Here is a 6,407-nt window from a genome sequence, read left to right as displayed (position 1 = left end):
GCTCCCAGTGAAAACCACACAGTGAGTGTTTTATGGTGCTTGTTCATACCACTCCTGACCTCATTATTTCACATTCACTAGTAGATGATCAAACTTTCAAATGCCAATCTGGTAGGCAAAAAAATGATTATCTCATTGTGGTTCTTTATCACCTTACCCTTTTAAACAGCAGCGTAATATTTTATTGCATGAGAGTAAAATAATGTTTTTGGTTCTGTTTGTTTTTGTTTGTTTGTTTGCTTTTTGGGACAGAGTCTCATTCTGTCACCCAGGCTGGAGTGCAGTGGCATGATCTCGGCTCACTGCAACCTCCGCCTCCTGGGTTCAAGTGATTCTCCTGCCTCAGCCTCCTGAGTAGTTGGGATTACAGGTGTGTGCCATCACACTGGCCTAATTTTTGTATTTTTAGTGGAGACCAGGTTTTACCATGTTGGCCAGGCTGGTCTCGAACTCTTGACCTCAAGTGATCTGCCTTCCTTGGCCTCCCAAAGTGCTGGGGTTGCAAGCATAAGCCACTGCTCCTGGCCTAAAATAATATTTTTATTTAAAAGATCTCTCTATTGATTATGTTTAGGTTCCTTCCAATATTTTGTTATTTTAAACAATGCTGCAATGAACTTTTTGGTACGTTTATCTTTTCACAATTAGATTCCATATTTTGCTATGTGTTGCCAGACTGCCTTAAGAAAAGTCTACTGTGCACTTCTCTGTGATGCTACAAGGTCTACGTTTGGGACAGGCGCAAGTTCTTACATTAAAGTTCTAAAAAGCAAACATCTAAATTGCTAGATCACATTTCTAAAATGATTTTTGTTTATATGTTATATTTTTACATTGTATTACTTATAAATTAAAGTCCTACTGTCTACTCTTATCTATAGATGTACCTCGTTTTAGAAAAAAAAAATGTGTAAATACAAGAGCCCAAACTTACAAAACAAATAAGCTAGGGAGTAACTATTTGCATTACAAAGTTATTATTTGCTTTACAAAATGGAACCAGTTTAAATTGAAAGCACCTTGAGAATTATCTGAAATATGACAAGATTTGCAAAATTCAATTTACACATAACTTTTCCAGAATATATCGAGCACACAAAGTGAGGTATATCTAGTTGAACATGACTTTATGGATCTGAAGAGGTCGATTTAATCTGCTGCTGCTTTTTTGAGAGGCAAATTGTGCTCCGTGTAAGGAATCCGTGAAGAATTAACACAACTGTAGTTATGTGAATTTTTTTCTCAAGAACTCTTGTTTTTAAAATTATTATTATTAAAGCCTGTGCTTCAAAAGCAGAAAGAATATCCATTTCTGTGCCCTTGCTTTTCAGGCTTCCCACTGCATGCCAGCCAACAGGGTGGCATATGGCACATAACATGCATAGTCAACCTCCCACCAGCATATTTGCAGAACCAACAGTACATATTGAACTAAACCACACCTCCTGTAAAAGACTTGTAATCATCCTTCATTCTTTGGTGTAGGAGAATGGTGGTAGGTGGGGGGTGGAGGAGGGAGATCTGACTGTGGGCAGGATAGTTGAAGGGAATAGAAATCTAGCATTACAGAGTGGGGGGGTGGCCTTCTTATTCATTGGCTCTCATTCCCTCACCAGACACACGGAATGGCAATGCTGTAGGGCTTAGAAAAATTGGAGCAACTCTGAGGCAGTGGGCGGCTGAGAATGTATTAATGACAGCCTGCCTAGGCCTTTGAGCGGCAGATAAAGCACACAGATACACACTGCCCACAGTGAAGCAGCCCCAGTCCCGGTTACCAGAGAATTTCTCAGTCTTTTGTCCCAGTCACTCATCTTTTTAAAGCTTGATTCCAAAATATGCAATGTGCCATTTTAAAATACTTTTGCTTTTAGAAGTGTCCAACATAGAAGCTTGAAGGAGGAGTTTGGCATTTTTCCATCACATTCGGGAATCCCCGCCTGCACTCTAACCATAATTAGTGTGGTGCCTTCAGAATGCAGGCCTAGGAGGAAGAAGGCAGGGAGTAGTCTAGGTCCCCCTGGCACTTCCCTTTTTCCTTTCTTCACTCGCCTCCTCTCCCCAATCAGACAGAGACCTGCAGGCAGCTACCTGGGGTCCACTGGACACTCCTAGGGGGCCAAAGGAGGGACTGCACCCAGGATCTTGTTTGGCACTTTCAGAGTTTATGGTCTCTGAACTCGAAAAGAACTGATCCATTATATTTTATGAGGTCAGTGGGAAATTAAAGTAATTAAATGAGAAAAAGACTGGACTAGGCATCAGAAGACCTGGGTGTGCTTGCAGCTGTGCCACTACTTAGCCAAGTGACCTTGGGTGAGAAACTTAATCTCTAGACCAAGGTCTTCTCAGCTGAAAAATGAGGGTAGAACTAAGTGACCCAGGGAGTAAAACTGAGCCAAGTGATGGATTTTGTGTACATGCGGGTGGCTGTCCATGTGCAGCTGTGTATGTGTCTGTGTGTCTATGTGTGGAGTATGAAAAGATAAACCCAAGGAAAAATGGATAAAAGCACCCATGATATAAAGACCCAGAAGTGAAAGTGAGCAGCTGGAATGATCAGAAGATCTAAGGAGAGAAAGTTCTTTGCCATTGGCACTGTGGGACAAGTGACCCCAAAATGGAGTTGTGTAAACCAAAAACCAATTGGTTAATTTTTTAAAAAGATGATTTTGCGGGTCATGAACTCAAGAAGGGCTTGGCTGCTCCCTTGCCACATGTGGTTTTTCATGAAGCTGTTGTCAGATATTGACGAGACTGCAATCACCTGATGGCTCACACGGGCTGCGTGCCCGAGATGCCCATCCACATGGCTGGCAGGGGATGCCGGCTGTTCTGGAGGCCCAGTGGGGCTGTGACCAGAAGGGCTTCCCAATGTCGCTTTCTCGATGGAGCTGGGCTTCTTTCATGCTGACTGGCTTCCCCCAGAGTAAGCGGCCAAAGACAGCAAAGCAGAAGCAGCGTGGCCTTTTCTAGCCCAGCACTGGAAGTCACCATCCTTCACTGTCACCAGCCCATCCTGATTCAGCTGAGGAGACGGGGACCCTTCTTCTTCAGAGGATGTGAAGGCATGCTGGGGCCGCAGGCACCTTCCAAAAACACTCTGATTTTCTCAGTATCTTTGAAATAAGTGTCTTGATAATTTATATGATTTAATCAGCTTTCAGAGACAAGAGGCCTTCTGAATAATCGGTTTGCTGAGTCCTTTAAATGTACTTTAAAAATCACTGCATCTTTCAAGTAAATTATATGGCTCCAAATCTGAGATAACTTTAACCTCCGCAGTTGTTTGATGTGAATAATGTTAGCTGCACAACTCCTTGGTGCTGGGAAAAGGTAAAGAACTGTGTAAAAAATCAGGTAACTGGACTATTATTTCTAGGCTGATTAGGATGCTTCAGAAATAGGCCTCTGCTCTGGCAAATCTGACAGCCCGTTGTGAACGTGGCGCGATAACACCACACAATACTGGGAAAGAGACACCAACTCAACAGGAGTGCCTCAGAGCAAGCTATTCAGCGCAGGTAAAATGCCTGCTACCTGGGCCAGAAGTGTTCTGATGCTGGTGGCTGATGGCAAACATACTTCATGCGCTCTTCCTTGGGTCTAGTTTCAGTGATGATTTCTTCCCATCTTGTGCAGCCACCATCAGGCTGATTTTAGCTCCTAGGGCTTGAGCAGTTTCTAAAGGTTGTTACCACTCCCCTTCAGTGGAGCATATCTTCAAACCCCTTCCTGGATAATTACCATGGCCCAGTGATTGAGGAATCACCAGAGTGATTTTAAACACACACACACACACACACACACACACACACACACACTTACTTCTCCAGTGTTTCTTTGTGTTTGTATTCTATGTGCATTTTCAAAGCCCAGCGGTTCATGAGAGACAGTAGAAGGACAAAATAAGAAGACATATGGTAGTGCTTAAATTATTCCCCAAAAGGAAAGTGTCCAATATGAAATTATTCAGTTTTTCTCTACTAGTCTGGGGTGGGGAGAAAGCATTTCAACCAAGAAAATAATAGGGTACCCACAATGCCCAGAGGAGAACTGAATTATATTATCAACTTCCAAATACAGTCAGCAATATTTCACCAGAAAAGCTGCTTTGCAAAAATTAAACCTCTAATGTTTACACTGGGAAATACCTCCAGTCCTTCTTTACCCTCTCCCCAATGTTCCCCAGCCCCTGCACACACACACACACACACACACACACAATCGCTTAGACTTTTTAGCTCCTCTTTGTTTAGTTCACCTCTGTTTTCCTAATATGTACGCAGGTTATTCTGTAGTGAAGTGCCCAAAATGCCTGTGAAGGAAAAGCTACACAAAGTAGAATTTTGTCTCTTAGTTTTCAAAATGTTCTAAGAACCTAGAGATTCATCTGACATAAGATTGTGAAAAGTGGCAGCCAAAAGAAATCAGTCAATTTGACAATTTCTTTTTTTTTAATTGGTGTCTGATATTTATTTATTTATTATACTTTAAGTTCTAGGGTACATGTGCACAACGTGCAGGTTTTTTACATATGTATACATGTGCCATGTTGGTGTGCTGCACCCATTAACTTGTCATTTACGTTAGGTATTTCTCCTAATGCTATCCCTCCCCTCTCCCTCCACCCACAACAGGCCCCAGTGTGTGATGTTCCCCTTCCTGTGTCCAAGTGTTCTCATTGTTCAATTCCCACCTATGAGCGAGAACATGCAGTGTTTGGTTTTCTGCCCTTGCAATAGTTTGCTCAGAATGATGGTTTCCAGCTTCATCCGTGTCCCTACGAAGGAGATGAACTCATCCTTTTTTATGGCTGCATAGTATTCCATGGTGTATATGTGCCACATTTTCTTAATTCAGTCTATCATTGATGGACATTTGGGTTGGTTCCAAGTCTTTGCTATTGTGAATAGTGCCGCAGTAAACATACGTGTGCATGTGTCTTTATAGCAGCATGACTTATAATCCTTTGGGTATATACCCAGTAATGGGATGGCTGGGGCAAATGTATTTCTAGTTCTAGATCCTTGAGGAATCGCCACACTGTCTTCCACAATGGTTGAACTAGTTTACAGTCCCACCAACAGTGTAAAAGTGTTCCTATTTCTCCACATCCTCTCCAGCACCTGTTGTTTCCTGACTTTTTAATGATTGCCATTCTAACTGGTGTGAGATGGTATCTCATTGTGGTTTTGATTTGCATTTCTCTGATGACCTGTGATCATGAGCATTTTTTCATGTGTCTGTTGGCTGCATAAGAAATGACAATTTCTTGAGATCCCTTTTCACTCAAATTGATAACTACAGGAGGGAGACAGGGTTAGGCTCCAGCTTCCTGTTGTTTTTAGTCAGTTTGTGCAACTTCGATCCATTTGACCCAGGCACAGGCTTATTATATAAAGGTTTTATGAAAAGAGATAAACTTTGAGAAATATTTTTTAACTTTAATTTTAAAAATGGCACAATGAGTCATGCCTGTAATCCCAGCACTTTCGGAGGCTGAGGTAGGAGGATTGCTTGAGGCCAGGAATTTGAGATCAGCCTGGGCTATATAGAGAGACCCTGTCTCTACAAAAAATAAAAAATTTAGCCAAGCACGGTGGTACATGACTGTAGTCCTAGCTGTTTGGGAGGCTAAGGTGGGAGGATCGCTTGAGCCAGGAGTTTGAGGCTGCAGTGAGCTATGGATTGAGCCACTGCACTAGAACCTAGGCGACAGAACTTGTCTTTAAGAAATAAAAATAAAACTAGGTGATGTATTAACATGTGGCAATATCAACACAATATACAAATGTGTATGTTGAGAAGTCTGTCCCCATCTGCTCTGGCCCGGCCCCTTCCCCACCCTCTCTCCCTGAAGGTCAGCACATCATTAGCTTCTCGTGTATCATCCCAGGATTCATGCCGATACAAGCAAACACAAGCATATCCATATTTTCCTCCCTTTCCCACTGTTTTTGAGAAAGAATTTAGGAGAAAAGGAACTTGCTTTTTTTGTCCTAGTGGTGGGCATCCATGCATAGAGAAGACATGATGGGATATCAGCAGCTTGGAAGAATGGAAATGATTTCTGTTATTTAGATTCCCAGAATCATTTTATTTGACTTTGGTTCTTTGATTAAACCTATTCCTCGGGCCCTTAACTCTTTAAACTTCCAAAATCTAAAAGTTTTAGATAATTCATAGAGCTCATCTTTTTTGCTAAACAACAAAAACATGTGTATGCTGACTTTAAGAAAAGAACACAAAACACAGTGGCAAGTGCGGTACAGTGTACCCTTAGGAAGAGCTGCCCTCACCCTGGGTCTCTGCGTTAGCACGTTGGGGTGCTGGCCATGGCCTGAGGCATGGACATTTATTCCACCCAGAAGCTTTTCTTTATCTTATATGCACCTAGACATAGA

This window comes from Macaca mulatta, chromosome 6 (assembly GCF_049350105.2).
Source record: "Macaca mulatta isolate MMU2019108-1 chromosome 6, T2T-MMU8v2.0, whole genome shotgun sequence".
Taxonomy (NCBI): Eukaryota; Metazoa; Chordata; class Mammalia; order Primates; family Cercopithecidae; genus Macaca; species Macaca mulatta.
The sequence above is the reverse complement of the archived record's forward strand: the minus strand, read 5'-3'. Positions refer to the sequence as shown.